The sequence below is a fragment of the Protopterus annectens genome, chromosome 3.part1, assembly GCF_019279795.1.
Source record: "Protopterus annectens isolate FY-2018-M chromosome 3.part1, PAN1.0, whole genome shotgun sequence".
NCBI lineage: Eukaryota > Metazoa > Chordata > Ceratodontiformes > Protopteridae > Protopterus > Protopterus annectens.
Genome location: NC_056732.1, coordinates 969,603,145 through 969,620,628, shown reverse-complemented (window position 1 = coordinate 969,620,628; position 17,484 = coordinate 969,603,145).

Genomic DNA, 17,484 nt, shown 5'->3' with positions numbered 1-17,484 from the left:
TCCTTAATCTCTGCATCTTACTAATGAAGCAAGTTAGGGTGGTGTACCTCAGAAAACTGTAATGTTGTTTGCACTAATCACCACCATAGGTGATGTTAATGGCATAATTCACCAACTCAGAAGGCTTATGCCAAGTATCAGCTTTCCGCAAGGGTGATCCTGCTGTCCTGCAGGCATTCCTCAATGTCACTGTGCTGGAAGAACAAGAAAACCATAGTCGTTCAGGCACATCACAATGGAGTAAAATGGTTCCCCAGTGACACATATTTGTGGATCACATTGCATGAAGATCAATGTAACTTGATTGAATGACCATGTCACAGAATCACAATTCATGATTCCAAATGGTTGAAAACACATTTTGCAGAATGAGAATTTGGCTGAACTTCTACTTTATTGAATGTGGCATAGTTGCATGCAGTTCATTAATACAAAAGCAAAAATGTATAGAAGTGCATAAAAACACTTTAGCTGGTGCATGTGATGACCTATACATAATCACTGTTGATGTTGTTTTTATATGTGCACTAGCAGTGACTTCCTTTAAACAGTATTTTCACTTTTCTATATAGTTTTTTTATTGTGAAGTTAGCATAGTTAAATAAAGGGGTTGGGTGGGGGGGGGGGTACTTGCCCTCTGTGAAGTAACATTTTTTTTGTGATTGCTACAATGACATTTTCTTTGAAATATCAGCAATGAATCACAGTGTTTCTGCCTGTGTGCTGTTCCTCCTTTCTTCACTGTTGTGCAATGGTACCATATAGTTAGCTTATTTAAGTAGGGGGTGAGGGGGTAAGACATTCACATGTAGTGTATATGGTGTCTTACCTCCCTCAAAAAAGTTTTTTTTTAAATGTTTCCCCTTTGGTGTTTTTGACTGTGTAATGTTTCAGTTATTTTGAATTTAATTAAGTGGTCCTTCAGTGAACTGACTTTCAGCCATTTCAATAGACTGAATTGTTTTTTAGAGAAAAAAATCATTCAGTGAATTGCCATAAACCCCACATAATATAGAGCTGCACTTCTTTGAGTTCCTAGATCTGCACTATGGCAATAAGAATGGGCTTAATGCTGCAGCATTTTGCTAAGGGTGTACACAGGATATTGAGGGTATACACATGGTGCTAATGGTGTGTACATTGCTGTATGCTGTACTCATATACTTTGGGATCAGTATGAGCTACTACCTGCATGTCTGGGGAGCACAATGTGCTACAGTGGTCATTCAGACACAATACTGCCATGGTGCTTCATTAGCATGACTGCCATGCTCATCGGCCCTTGATATCAGCATCAGTTTTGTGCATCAAATCTCACAACTGTGCAACTGTGGATAAGAGGACTTTCATTTTAACATTTTTTAGACATGTAGATGAGACAGGTGACATGGTGCATGTGTAACTGGATAACAAAGACACTGGCATGGCACTTCACCATCATCCTGTAGCTTTGGGGTTCATTCATGTACAGTGCTGTGACTGAAATTCTTCAGAGGGTTTAGGGTTTCATTGTTTTATGGTGAGACATGCCTACAGTACATTACTGAAATGCTCCCTGCCATTGAGGTATGCAAACCCACAGTAGGTGCTAGAAGCAGACAATTAAGTTCCAACGTGACTCCAGGACAATCAATATGACACTGGAAGTGCAGATCAGTAATCCAGGCAAAAATGGCTGCTACTCAAAGCATTGTGGAAATGGAGAGTATGGTATTTGGTTTATGGGATGGCATGCAGCAAGTGCACACTGACACAGAGTACAGGGGCAGGGGGTGCACAATGGTACTTAGATTGCTGGTGACATGCTTTGCCTCCAAAGGTGCCTCTATGAGACTAACAGGAACTCCATCTGCTCTGCCTCCACATATCCTGCCTTCAAGAAGTGGGGGTGATAAGCGACAGACCATCTCAAGACAGACTGTACAGACCATTGCTGATGTAGTGTTATAGTTGTTGTGGGTACACATCCTCATATCCTATGTTATGTTTGTTGACTAGGTCATGGGCAATGATTCTCTTTCAGGTCAACACCTTGGATATCTCATCAGGCAACAGATGAATGTTCCCCAAGCTCTATCCTTTATCTGTCGCTTGTGCACACACAACCTGCCATGCTGTTTTTTAAAACAATTGCTAATTCATGGCAATGGCACTCATTAGGGTCACCATAAAGTATGCCACTTCAGAGTGAGCGTTCATGGCCCCACAGTTTGAATCTTCATTACCGTTAACCATATCAAGAGATGACAGAAGAAGCCAACATAGTAGATACTGACAAAAATCACATTATGGTGTCTTAATTCCACTACTGAAAGATATGACTTTTGTCTTTCCACAACCCCAAGGTCCCTACAAAGATGGTCATTACTGTGCCATTTGTTTGCACAGTGACACAACAAAAATGAGATTTATGTCCACAAGCAGAAGGCATTCTCATTGAATGCCATGCAGTCAAAAATGCATGTAAAAAAAAAAATTCTGCAATTTTCACATGGGGGGGGGGGTGGCAAGCCCCCTGCACCCTCCTATATGAAGGGATGCCCAAATACTCAAAGACAGCATATATATATATATATATATATATATATATATATATATATATATATATATATATATATGTGTATACTAACTGCAGTATCACACAAGAGTCAAGAAAATTGCAACCTGAAGGATCATCAAAAGTGATATCAGCAACATAGGTTCCCTATTATGTGATCAAAACCTTAAGTTATTGAACACCTAACGGTCGATCACTAAATGTCAAAGTCTGAAAATTGCGAATGGCCATTTCCAAACAGGGAAACGAGTCATTTGGCCATTAAGTGGATTTTGTTCTTTCTCAGCTGTAGAGCGATCTCGGAGTTGGTATATTTAGTTAGGGTGGGTGTGGGGGGCACAGCATTTCGGTTTAAAACTTTTTTTTTTGGCCAACAGTATAGTTTTCCAATGTGGAAATGGCCATTTTCAATGTTGAAGGTTTGATATTTCATGCTCAACCTTTAGGTGTTCGATAATTTAAGGTTTTGATCACGTAATATAGACCTACAGTGTATAGTTGACTGATTGACTTTCACAGGTTCATAGGAGATTACTAGGCTAATGACTTAACAGCTCTTACAAGCCTACTTATAATTACCTGAATTTTACCAGATTTTCGATCTCTAAAGGCTATAAAATGGATTATGTTTGTATATATGCCTTTGAGTATTTTATACACTGCCCTTGTTCATAAGGGACATGGACGCCACTCCAGGAATGAATTTACGATTTTTCATCCATTGATCCAAACTACATTTGAAGAAGGTCAGGGAAGGGCTCTACATTAAGTGAATAGGAAGCCTGTTCTAGAGAAAGGCCAATCTCTGACACACATATTTGTCTCAAGCATGCTTTGTTCATGTCACAGACCAGGTTTAGATCCCTCGATTGGCTAAATCTTGTGCAGTTTGTCTTGCAAATATGTAACAGTTCCATCAGGGCTGGATTTGTGAGTGCCTTGTAGGGTATTCATAAATCATCCCTTAATAGTCAGTAGGAGACAGAGTAAAGGGATAGGGTTTTTAATCTAACTGCGTAGGACATGTTGTTTATATCCTGTATTTAATTTATGAGGAACCCCTGAGTCTGCTCCAGCTGTTGCAAGTGCCTGGTCAAGTACACGACAAAAGGTGCATCATGCTTGATTATTAATCTAGTGAGGACCAAGTACACTGGGGCTATAAAAGGGGCTATAACTTCCTTGTGTTAGGATGCCATGTCTTTACTTATACGTTGTGCCACATAAAAGGACTTCCTCACTACAGTAGACATGTGGCAGTCAAAGTTCAGGATGCTGTCTATCTCTGTACCAATGTCTATCACCTCTAAGTCCACTTTTAGGGGTGTGTTATTAATGTTGTAATTTGTAGGAGTATCTGACTTCCCAAAGGGTATGATTATGCATTTTTTGCATTAAGTTTTAGACCATGGCTCTGGCACCAATCATTTGTCTGAGTCAGACCCTTCTGAAGGATAGCTATATTCTGAGAGATTCAATGACAGTCCCCAACTTGCAGTCATCAGTAAACCTAGTCAGCCAAAGGCCTTCTACATTATCCTTGATGTCAGAGAAGTATATTTCAAACAGTAGAGGTCCTAGCACTGAGCCCTGTGGCACACCACTAGTAACTGGCCTCTTTATGGATATGGATTCTCCCATTATGACACCATGTGTCCTGTCCAGGAGCCATTTGGATATCCATCTGGTGATGTAGGTATTTATGCACATTTTTGTGAATTTATCTATAATACCCAAGTGGGGAATTGTGTCAAATGCCTTAGCCAGGTCAAGGTAGGCAGTATATACTATTTTTCCCGTCATCTATGGTCCTAGGGACTTTATCAAAGAAGTCCACCAAATTTAGCAGACACAACCTGTCCTTGACAAAGCCAGACTGTTTGGGTGTAGTAATAAGAGGTTCCTGTCTCATTATTTATCAGGTACATGTTTATTTTTTCCATGGCTTTGCATATAAGTCTAGCCAAATTTATGGGTCTGTAATTTCCTAGGTCTGTTGATCATCCCGCTGTCATCCACTCCACCAGGACAAAGCCACTCTGCAGGCTGTGGTTAAATAGAGATGCTAGTGGGCCTGATTGGTCCTGTTTCAAGCTATTCAAGAGGCATCCTGGGATATTGTCAGAACCCATCAGGAAAGCCATGTTTGTAGCATTACAGAACACAGTGGTGACCTGTTCTTTGGTGATAACTGGTAGAGGAATTGTCAATGGCATTTCTTGGGGTGGGGGAGGCAGAGGTGATGTGGGGTAAAATTTGAGCTGAATTTTCAGTCAGAAGATTTGTTATATTTTCTGACTGAGTATAGATTATGCTGTCTACAACTAATTCTCACATTGTTGGGTGCTGCCCTTAAGACTGCGGACTTAACTGAAAAATGACTTATGGTTACCCTTACCTTGGGAGGCTACGTTGCCTCAAAATTTGCTTTTGAAGACTAGACTAGTCCCCTGATTTGTTTGTTTAGACTGATGAGGCAGTTTTAGCACTGTTGGACACATTCTCTCTTACTTCTAGACAGGATTTTCTTCCTTTTGTTGCACAGCCTATTTATGCTATGGCTTGTTATTGCATTTTGTCCTAGGCTTATTTTGTTCTAGTACTGCTGTTTTTAATGCAGTTGTTTATAAGGTCATATAGGTCTTTTGTATATGCCTCCAAATAAGCTTCTGTGTTTTCTGGGTTTAGTACAGCTTAGAAACTAGCTATGCTGTCACTTAATAGGATGTAGTTTACCTTAGAAAATTTCTTAAGGGTTTTGGGGTTAGGTCTGGGGACTAGCTTTATATTTATTTCAAGGGAGACTACTTTGTGATCTGATCTAATCAATAAGGACATCACACTTGTGGGTTGCAGTGATCTCCCATATTTGTGAGTACCAGGTCTAGGATATTTGAAACCCTAGAGGGAATACAGACTAGCTGCTCCACTTAATCAGCATTGACAAAGTCCAGAAATCTTTGGGCCTGCATGTTGGTGATTGTGTACACTTCCCAGTTAATGAAGAGGTTGTTGAACTCGCCCATGAGTATGGTATTGGGCTGAAAGGTAAATGATTCTAGTAAATTCAGGTATGATATATGGGTTTCCTGGTTTGTGATGAGGGATCTGTAGCTAGCAAGGATATGGTAATGGATTTTTCCTGTGGTTAGTTAGACGTGGAGTAGCTCAAGTATGTCATATTGTTTGACCAGTTTTCAGGTGTGCTTATCCTTTATATCGATAGATGTGCCTCCACTTTTGCCCTTTCATGTGCACTGGGTGATCAGAATGGGTGAAAGATATTATAGCCATACATTGCATGGTGTGCATTCCATTTGAACCATGTTTCAGTAACTGCACAGGTGTCAGCATGCTCCAAGGTGAGGAGCGTTTCCAGGGAGTGTAGTTTCTTGTTGAGATTCCTAGCACTGAGCAGTAATACCTTTAACTTATCCTGAGTAGATTTTGCTATATTGAAATGTTTGTCTATTTGGCAGTGCCTGAAAAAAGCAATATAGGCATGGATAATAGTTTAGCCAAAATCTGAAAGCGTAGTGGTGAGAGATGAAGACCATCCTTCACAAAGCAGTGTGGCCTGTCAACCATGTTCCCCCAGCCTGACAAATATTAGACCCCTTTGAAATGACACCAGTAGCCATGCCAGTTATTAAAGTCAATCTTTTTCTGTTGGTATTGTGGCATCATCTTTCGAGATGGTAGAATGCTGCTCAGTGCTAGGCTCATACCTGCCTGTGACACATATTCTGAGAGCTGAATCCTGTCTCTCCTTATATAGTCCAGAGTGGTACATCTTAGATCATTTACACCCACATGGACTATGACTTAGTCATACTGATCTACTGACCTGACTGCTTGCATAATCTGGTGAATCCTGGCTCTTGACAAGCAACTAACTATAACTTTCTCCCTATACAGCCTAGTGAGAGGGACATCAGTATGTCTTACAATTGAGTCTCCTATAACCAAAATATTGGGTTGTGTGGTATTATGCCTTTATGGGCTTGGTGGTTGAGACACACTGAGATGTGGTTTTATGTGATGTCACGGAATTTGTCTTCTTTGTGTGCATGCAGAGTTTCTGAGGAATAAGTCTGAGAGTATTTTGAGGTTTGCAGTAAGTTACATGTGAACACCTCTGCATATGTGGGTCTATGGTTCTGGTACTTTGTAGGTGCAGTGAGTGTTGTGTATGTCACTGACATCCTGTATGACATTTTTTTGTATCTGTACTTCAGAGTCTTGCCGCCATCAACATTATGTAACTACATCTCTCACAAACTCTAGTCATCTCTTCCAGAATTAAGTGGTTGTCAATGTACAACATTTTAATTGCTGGAACCTGTGTTCTGAGAGACTGCCTTCCAATCTATCTGCAAATATACAGAGCTGAGTATATGTTTTTGGTTTTAGAGTTTGTACTGTTAATTGTTGCTTAGATCTCTGTTTGCCCCATTCACCCTCCCTATTTCTGGGTTGTAGTTTAAATTTGGTGGCTTTTGCCATTGCCCGCCCCACTGTAGATTTGATCTGGAACACTCACCCAGTCCCATCTCTTTACCACATTCTACCTAATAAACTCTTTCTGCACTTGCTTTTAGTCCTTTTTAATTTAATTGCATTTTTAAACGGTGTTTTTTCTAATATTGCTACATACTCAAGTGTGCTAGCTTGCACTGCATTTGAATTGTTTTTACTACTGTTTTTGCTACTTTTCTGTAAAAAAAAACAAAAAACCCTGTAAGCCTGTTTCCTACCTTTCCTGTAACTAGTGCTCCAGATACAGATTTGCTGTCTCCAGGACTGTATGTAAGCTTCTGAGCCCCCCAAGCCTTTTCGTGTTGGAGGGAAGCCTTCTAGCTTATCAGTGGGAGTGATCAGCACTAGGTAACCTGTCTACCACATAAGGAGTGGTTCTGGCCCAGAAATTGTAGTTATTGGCCATTTGGGCAATCTCTTCTATCTCTATCAACTTTCTGATTTGAAAGCCTGCATTTACACTTGTTTCTGTCCTGTAACTCATCTAGTGCAGATACAGATTTTTAGTTTTAGCAGTTAAATTTGCTTATTTGTGCTCAGCACTTGTTCAGAACTTGTAAGCAATAAATAAGCTACTAATTACTATAGCACTCAACCTTCCTCACTACCTAGAGAAAAACAGTTTTTGTACTTACTTTTCTCACTTGCTTAGAGAAAAACAGCTCTTCTACTCACTTTCCTCACTTATCAAGAGGAAAATATTTTTTTATTCAGGCATGTCCAAGGGTCAGTTCGTAGTGTTCTCTCCTGTCTATCTGATGAATCTGGGCATCTTGAGGCAATGTAGAAATTGCCTCATGTACACAGACAACCCTCTCCTCCGACCACCCAACACTACAACCTGTGAGAGATGCACTTATCTAGCTAAACTGGAAGTAAAGCTCTCTCCAACCAAAACTGCACTTGACAGTCATGAGGAGAAGGTAAACATTTGCAACACGCCACACTCATCACATAGTCTCACTAAATCTACACCACCAAAATCCACACAGAGTAACACAAAAATGTTCGTGGAGGCTCTCAATAATAATCTGTCTAAGCAACAGAGACCTCCAAATCAGAAATGCAAGCAACCTCCATCTCCCAACACAACTCAAATGACACATAGCCCACAGACTCAGTGTGCCACTCAACCACAGTCAATAAGGCAAAACAACGTACCCAACACAGTAGTTATAGGTGACTCCATAGTCAGGCACACTGATGTCCCACTCACCAGGCTAAACAAGGAGAAGGTTACTCTCAGCTGCCTGCCTGGTGCCAGGATCTGCCACGTAACCCATGCACTCAGGTCACTCCACAACAAGTACAAATATGACTCTGTCATTGTCCATGTTGGTGCGAATGACCTGAGATGTACCTCCCCGGACTACATGAAAATAGACATGGAAGAGCTCTCTGATCTTGTAGCCCAGGAAGGTATGCCCCTAGCCCTGAGTAGCATTCTGCCATTGCCCAGAATGATACCGCAGTACATGGACAGAATTACTGGCTTCACCAATTGGATAAGCTTTTGGAGTCATTCTAAGGGGATCCAGTATCTGTCTGTTTTGGATGACATGGTCGACAGACCACAATGCTTTGTCACAGATGGCCTGCACCTGTTGCCCCTGGGATTCCAGATACTGGCTAAGGCTCTTGCTGACCCTATAGTGCCTTTTTTAGGCAAGGTTCAAATAACAAATTCACCACCGTAACAGGAACAGGCAAGCAAAAACTGAGGGTAATGCTACTCAATGCTAGAAGTCTAAATCTCAAAATGCACCCACTCGACGCACTCCTTAAAATGGAGAACACCAGTATCTGTGCAGTGACCGAGACCTGGTTCAAGGCTCCAGAGAGCACCCCTACACTACCAGGCTATAACTCATACCACACTTTTTGGCTATGTAACCTGGACCGAAACACCAAAGGCGGAGGTGTGTCCATATTCATTAAGGATATCCAGACCTCTAGGCTAGTTGCTCAACATAATGCATCTGAGGTTATCCAAGTGCAACTGACTCTGGGCAAAACTGCAATCCAAATTGTAGCTTGCTACAGATCCCCCACCAACCCCCAGGATTCCCACTCCTCTTTTCTTGATGTACTGGAAAATATGAGGGTTCAACCAAACACCCTAATAATGGGCGACTTCAACTACCCACCATTAACTGAGAAAACTTCTCGTGTACCAACTCCTTATCTTAACGCTTTCTGGAATTCATAAACTCCAGTGCCCTGGATCAGCTTATCCACACCCCCACCAGAGGCAACAATATCCTAGACCTAGACATTACCAACATGAGTGACCAGTGTTCCACATCTGAAGTCAGCTCCTCGTTGGTCCAATCCGACCATAAGCTAATCACCCTTGATAACCACATCTAACTCCCCCCCCCACTCCCCATTAAAGAAACCATGGTAAAACATTTCTCCAAAGCCAACTTCATGCTTCTTAAGACAGAAGTGGTGTACTTCATGACACCCATGCAGATGGACAATACAGTTACATCTGCTGAATCCTACACAAATGCACTCTATAAGCACTTACACGAGTGCATGGATTGTGCTATCCCAAACAGAGCCAAGATGCTATCCTTTCTCCTGGCGCTACCACAAAATTATTAGGAATAACAATAGATAATAATCTAAACTTTGACAATCATATCAACACTATAATAGAATCAGTGAACATAAAAATAGGAACCTTATACAGAATCAAACCCTTTCTTACTCCACTTACAAGAACTACATTAGCCAGAACTCACCTAATCTCTACTTTACTCTATGCTTCCCCCATATACATCAATCTATCAAAAAAACCTCAATAAACTAGAAACATCTTACAATAATATTGCTACATTTGCTACAGGATCCCCTTTTAGAACCCATCACTGCCTGAACTTAAAACAACTAGGTTGGCTAGAACTTCCTAATCAGCTCGAACTTCAACAACTCATAATAGCCCACAAAACCCTGCACCAACCCACCAAAACTCCAATACTCTCTTGCCACATCACACCTTATTATAATCAGAAACATCTACGCTCTTCAAACAAACTATTGATCAAAACAACCATATCTAATAACTCTGCAGGTGACTGCCTGTTCTCAAACTCTGTTGGAAAAATATGGAATAAACTACCCTCGGATATTTCATATCTGACTTCTCTCCCACTTTTTAAAAGGAATCTAAAACTGTATCTCAATAAAAAAATGGCTATGCCCCTGTAGTAACCCAGACTAACTCTGTTTCTTTTCTTGTCTTCTTCCCCATTTTTCCCTCCTATACCCTATAACTTAACAGGGGACTGCCTGTTCTCCAACTTTGTTTGAAAATATGGAATAATCAACCCTCAGATACCTCATCCCAGACCTTTCCCCCACTTTTTACACTTATCTAGACAGTACCTCAATAAAATGGCTATGTCCTTGTACTAACTAGACTTACTCTGTTTTCTTTTTTCTTTACTTTTCTTCCTATTTTTTCTCTCTACACCCCTTTCAGCTTTTCTTTACCTCCCATTACACCTTAGCATTCCTCTTATAAAATTTATGTTTTGATTCTTTGTATTGTAATGATTATTGTGATATGCACATCACATTGGTTGTAGTTTATGTATTTTTTGGTTTTAAGATTGCAATTTGCAATTTTCTGAAAAAAAATACTATTTGTTTACTGTTAGCTTTATATTTGTTATTACTTCTATTGTAACACTTTCTTAAACCATGTAATAATCACTGGAGCTTTTCTCCCTGGGCCTCTAATGAAAATGGACATATATCCAGATAGACTAGCCCGGTCAACAAATGTAAAATAAAATAAAATAAATAAATCTTCCAAATAAAGGAAGCCAGTCTGGTGGTCCCCTGCCATAAAAAAACTGTAGAACAGAAGGAAGAAACTGTTGCAAAAGAGAGTAAAATCCTATGAGTGGAGGAGCTCCCTGGTCAGCCTCAGTAAGAAGCTGAGATCCCTTATAAGATCCTCCAAAGCTAGCTACAAAAACAAAATCATCACTCATTCTAAGGACAAGCGCAAAGCATTCTATAGCTATGTCAAGAATCTCGATGGCAACACCCAGATCTCCTCTGAGTTACAGCACAACTGCACGAAAATTACAGAACCAACTGATATTGCCAACATCCTGGCAGATAGGTTCAGTGCTAACTTTACACCCCACCCCCTAAAGGGCCCATATCTATACAGGAAGAATGCAGAGTCCCTGTAATCACAACTACACAGGTAAAAGCTGCACTCTATAAAGCCAAAAACACAGCATCCATGGGACCGGACAACATCCAAGGCTGTGTTTTACATGAACTTCAGAATTAACTGGCTCCCCACTTAGGCACCATGTTCAATAATAGCCTCGCATCAGGATTTGTGCCCACTGAATGGTGCACTGCATCAGTTATCCCACTCCACAAATGGGGGGCCACCACTGATCCCTTGAACTATCGACCTATTAGCCTGACGAGTCTGGTCTGCAAGGCCATGGAACGTATCATCATGGAACTCATAAACAAAGACATTGGTGACCTCCAAACTCTGGATCCCACCCAGTTCAGGTTTGTGAAAGGCAGATCATGCCTCCTGAACCTGATTGACTTCTTTGAGGCAGTCACCAAAGCCGTAGATGAGGGTAAGGTGGTTCACACAGCCTATCTTGACCTCGCCAAGGCTTTTGACACCATCCCCCATTCTGGAATTATAGCTAAACTCACTAAACTAGGTATAAATCCCTGCATCACAAGATGGGTTGCCAACTGGCTCACTGACAGAACCCACACTAAAAGTTGCAAACTCCAAATCTGACCTCAAAGCAGTGACAAGCAGAGTACCACAGGCTTCCATCCTGGGACCTCTCCTGTTTGGTATCTACTTATCTGAAGTACAGGCTAACACAGAAGGCCTCTGGCTAATGAAGTTCACAGATGATTGTAAACTAGGAGCCATAGTGAAGTCCCCAAATGATGTGGACATCCTACAGAAGGGCCACGGTGAGACAGATGCCTGTTGTCAGAGCCATGGCCTCAAGCTCAATGCTAAAAAGTGCAGTGTCATCTCCTTTGGTAAAAACTCTGTACCCATGAACTACCACATAGGCAGCAATCTACTTAACACCGAATGTGTGATAAGAGAACTTGAGACCCAGGTGGACAGTAGTCACTCCTTTGATAGTCGCATTGTCACAGTAGTCAGGAAGACCTTCTACAAGGCACACCTCATCATAAAATGGTTCTCATCCAGGAAAAAAGAGGTAATTGTTCCCCTCTACTCAACACTCATTAGACCCATTATAGAGTACAACGCCCCTTTTGGAATGTACCTCACAAGACATCTGCAGCAGCTGGAAAGGCCACAGAAGTACTTCACAAAGAGGATTACAGGCCTCAAACAAATGCCCTACACTGACCGCCTCAAAAAACTCCAGCTTTACTCTGTAGCATATCGCCTACTCTGAGGTGATCTCTGCCTAACATATAAAGCTATGTCAAACCCAGAGCTGTTGGACATGCTACACTTAAAGAAATCCCAATCCCTCCGAGCTACACGCTCTAGCGGCCTAAACCTTGTCACCACAATAAACAGGACATGCTAGAGGGATAGATTCCTGTCCCAGGGACTTGCCATACTCTGAAACAGGCTACCCATCTATGTCAAGCAAAGTTCTTCATTAGCACTCTTCAAGAAAAATCTTGATGACTGGATGGGAAATAGGAAATACACCCTGGGGATCACTTCTGTGTCTCTGCATGACAATTGCACAGGAAAATAACTTTCTTGGGTGGCGTAAGCCAGGGAACCTTGTTGGCTAGGCTTACGTAGGCCCTTGGGCCAATAGCCTAGTACCTACCTATGAACCTATGAACCTATGAACATAAGGTGATTGCTACATTACCTCAGGATGGCCATCTCCACCCAAGCTGCATGCAGAGATAGCAGGAAATGCCAAACCATGGTTGCAGGTCCTAATATGCACCTTACAAGGAAAATGAATGGAGGGTGTTTGTAACAGAATGAGGAAGGGATGCTTGCTTAGTGCAATCTATAGCTAACCTATCCGGTGATGCTGTCCAGCATCTAAATTAGTTGCTCTTTGAGCAGTGATATTCTTGACTGCTGTAATAATGTGATCAAGAGCTAACTAAATGCGACAATGCTGCTCAGCACGCAAACTAGTCACTCCTTTAGTAACAAGAGACTGTTGAACGTTTCAGAGGTCATTTTTTACAAGGATAGTGCAATTTCTTGAGGTTGCATATATACAGGGCACCACTAACCCCTGCTGCAAGAAAAGCAGCATTGCACAATTGTGAGGTTTATATACAAGCAGAAAAAAGCAGGTATCAACTAGATATTCCCAAAAAACAATCAGGTAAAAACACAGTTGGCTTTCCACCAACAATTCCCAACTCAGATAGGTAAAATTAGCCCCCTCCTGCCACAAGAGTGTGGACTTTGACCCTCTTAATGTAAAATGACTGGTGTGGAGCCCAAGTGTAAGGGAACCACAAAAGTGTATGCTTAAAAGCACTGAAAACTGCAGGCACAGTATAATTAGAATACTACAAATGCAGAACCACAGCCCTTACAGCAGTGGAGCATGCAACTTAAAACTCTAAGGAAGTACAGGAAAAACAGCAGATAGCACAGAAATAGTTGATTATGCAATGAAAGCTAAGATTGCAAGTAAAGTAATACTCATTTTTCTTGTCAAGGATAGCATCAGATGAAAGCAAAACATCTCAAACTCCCTGGCATTATAGCCAAATGATGAGCAACTCTGGATAATTGAGGATAAATGTTTTGGTAACTCAATTTTATTCCCCAAAACTTAGCTGAAGATGTCCATACTGTAGTACGTGCCCCTCCTTATGTGTCTAGGCAATAGAAGTATCCCTTGAGCAGGCTGAACACCTTCTCTGTTATATTATTTATCTGTATATGTGCTGAGTTATACACCATTTCCTGCAAGGGTGGAAGGGTTGCAGATTGAATGTCATGTCTCGAACCACTTGAAATATGCAACAAACATCATACTATATGTTGCCTGCTCCATGGTTGTATGATATCTGTGTGAACCTACCAACCACCCCCACATCTGATATAAGGCAGATGTTTGCCAGATATGTGAATCAATGGAACTGCCAGGGTGCTGCATGCACACATTATAGCTAATGTCCTGAATATGACACACTATCCGTTAATTAACAAAATGGAAACTTTTCCTGTTGATATATTGCTCTCCCTCCTGACCAGATTGCCTTGATAGCAATGTGCATGCATTTTGTGGCTCAAAGAATATTAAGGAAATGGGATATCTTGTAAAATATAAACCCCCAGCAGGAATGCAATGCACTTTCAGCATGATGAGAAGAAAATGTTCCCAGAGCCAAACATCAGCACCACAATAATGTAAAACAGTGACTTGACAAACCAGAATGCCTGGAAGCAGTCTTCTTCTTCCTAAGTCCAAAACTTAATGCAATTGATGACATCTGTGTTAAGGTACAAATCAGGAATTAACTGGTTTTGATACCAAGCACATCTTCATCTGTATTGACCTGCCATGAGTTTGAACTGTTGAAGTACAATACCTACACTGACATCATCTTAGATTGCCCATAAATGTGTGTGAGCTGTTTAAATTCAATATGCACAATAACTAAAAGTTGTGTCATTGCAGGTATTACCTTTAACGAGTTCACACAACTGGCACTAATTAAGCACTCTCGTACTAAGTAAAGCACTACATCCACCTACCACCCCTGTGAATATCCACTTCCCTTAAAGGCACAGCACTACTTATACTGTTCTAGCATGTCGAGTGTTAGATTATGGGCGCCCTCTCCAGTTCAGCTGGTTAATCTGGGTATCTTGAGACAATGCTACAGTTGTCTCATGTACACAGACAACCCTCTCCTCCTCCCAACAAACACAAATAGATGTGAGAGATGCAACTATATAGCCAAACTGGAGGCTGAACTCTCTCAACTCAGGGCTGGCATGACCAGACAAGAGGAGATGGTAACCACACACACAACAAACCCAGTCCCACATAGACCTACCACAACTGCAAACCAAACACATAAAAACACAAAGACATACTTGGAGGCTCTAATAAAAAACTTACCAAAACAACAGAGGCTCCCAAAGCAGACATCCAAAAATCCACCACCTCAAAACAAAACACATGCAACACATACTTCAATAAATCAGTGTGTCAACCAATCACAGCCCTTAGGACCAAACACCATGCCTGATACACTAGTAATAGGTGACTCTATAGTCAGACACACTGATGTCCCGCTTACCAGGCTGAATAAGGAGAGGGTGACTGTAAGCTGCCTATCGGGAGCTAGGATCCACTACATAACACACGCACTCAGGTCACTCCAAAGCAAGTATAAATATGACTCCATCATTGTCCATGCTGGCATGAATGACCTGAGACGTACCTCCCTGGACTACATGAAAAGAGACATAGAGGAGCTCTCCTATTATGTAGCTCAGGCTGGTATGACCCTGACCCTGAGCAGCATCTTGCCCTCACCAAGAATGATGCCACAATACAAAGACAAGATGATCAGCTTTAACAATTGGCTTAAGTACTGGTGTCATTCTAAGGGGATTCAATGTCTGTCTGCCTGGGATGACATGTTGGACAAGCCACTCTGCTTCACAAGGGATGGCTTACACCTGTCACCACTGGGCTTCCGGATATTGGCTAAGGCTCTTGCCACCCCCATAGTGCCTTTTTTAGGCAAGGCTCAAAAGACAAACCCACCTCCTTAGAAAACAAAAATGGAAAAAAACTAAGGGTAATGCTGCTCAATGCCAGAAGTCTAAATCTCAAGATGCAGGCACTCGATGCACTCCTCAGCATGGAGAACATCAACGTCTGTGCAGTAACTGAAACCTGGTTCAAGGCTCCTGAGAGCACCCCAGTGCTACCAGGCTATACCCCGTATCATGCTTTTCGGCCCCAAAACCTGGGCCAAACCACAAAGGGAGGGGGAGTGCCCATATTCATCAAGGACACCCACACCTCTAGGTTAGCAGCAACACATGAAACATCAGAGACCATACAGGTGCAACTAACCATAGGCAAAACTGCTAAACAACTGGTAGCATGTTACAGACCACCCTCCCAATCTCAGGAACCCCACTCCATCTTCCTGAAGACATTGGAGGATTTGAATGTATCACAAAATACCATCATACTGGGAGACTTCAACTACCCAAACATAGATTGGGTACATTATTCTAGCCCTAACACCCTAGCCCAAAGGTTCCTGGAATTCATAAATTCAAATACACTGGAACAACTACTCACCTCTCCCACTAGGGAAGATAATATACTAGACCTGATCATCACAAACATGAGGACAAAATGCTCCACACCGGAGGTATACCCCTCACTAGTGTGATCTGACCACAAACTAATCACCTTGGATATACATATCCCACCTCCACCCCCAGCACAAAAGACCACAGTGAAAAACTTCTCAAAAGCAGACTTCACTCTTCTTAAGACTGAGATGGTATCCTTTACGCCCACTGGGCCAGTGGATACCACATCCCACAATGCCGAATCCTTCACAAATGCTTTCTATGGACATCTCCAAGAATGCATGGATAATGCAATCCCAAATAAATCCAAGTCCCTCTCCACCAAAGGCAAGCGTCCTGTCTGATGGACCTCAGCCATTAATAAATTGTATAACAAAAGAAGGAAGCTAATGCACGTCAGAGAAAAATCCCATAAAGGGAAGACATCTCTGATCAACATTAGCAGAAAACTACATTCTCTCATAAAAACATCCAAGGCCAACTTTGAGAGAAAAATCACTAAGGACACTAAATATAACCACAAAGCCTTCTTCAGCTATGTTAGAAACCTGGGCGGAAACCCTCAGATATGCTCAGAGTTAGTTCACAACAACAAAAAATACACTGAACCCACAGATATTGCCAACATTCTGGCTGACAGGTTCAGTGCAAATTTCTCCCCTCCCTCACCCCCAAAAGAAGAAATACTTATCCCAGCTGAATGTAATCTCCCTGTCATCTCAGATGTCCAAGTGAGAAACGCCCTCAACAAAGCTAAAAACACAGCATCAATGGGACCTGACGGTATCCCGGGTTGCATGCTACGTGAACTCCAAGAGGAGCTAAACCCGCACATAAAAATGCTATTTAACCTTAGCCTTACTACAGGATATGTACCTGAACACTGGCGTACAGCAACAGTGGTCCCACTCCACAAAGGGGGTACATCTACAGACCCTGGGAGCTACCACCCCATAAGCTTAACCAGCCTGGTCTGCAAAGCTATGGAAAGAATCATTATGGAACTCATAAATAGAGACATAGGGGACCTACAGACACTGGACCC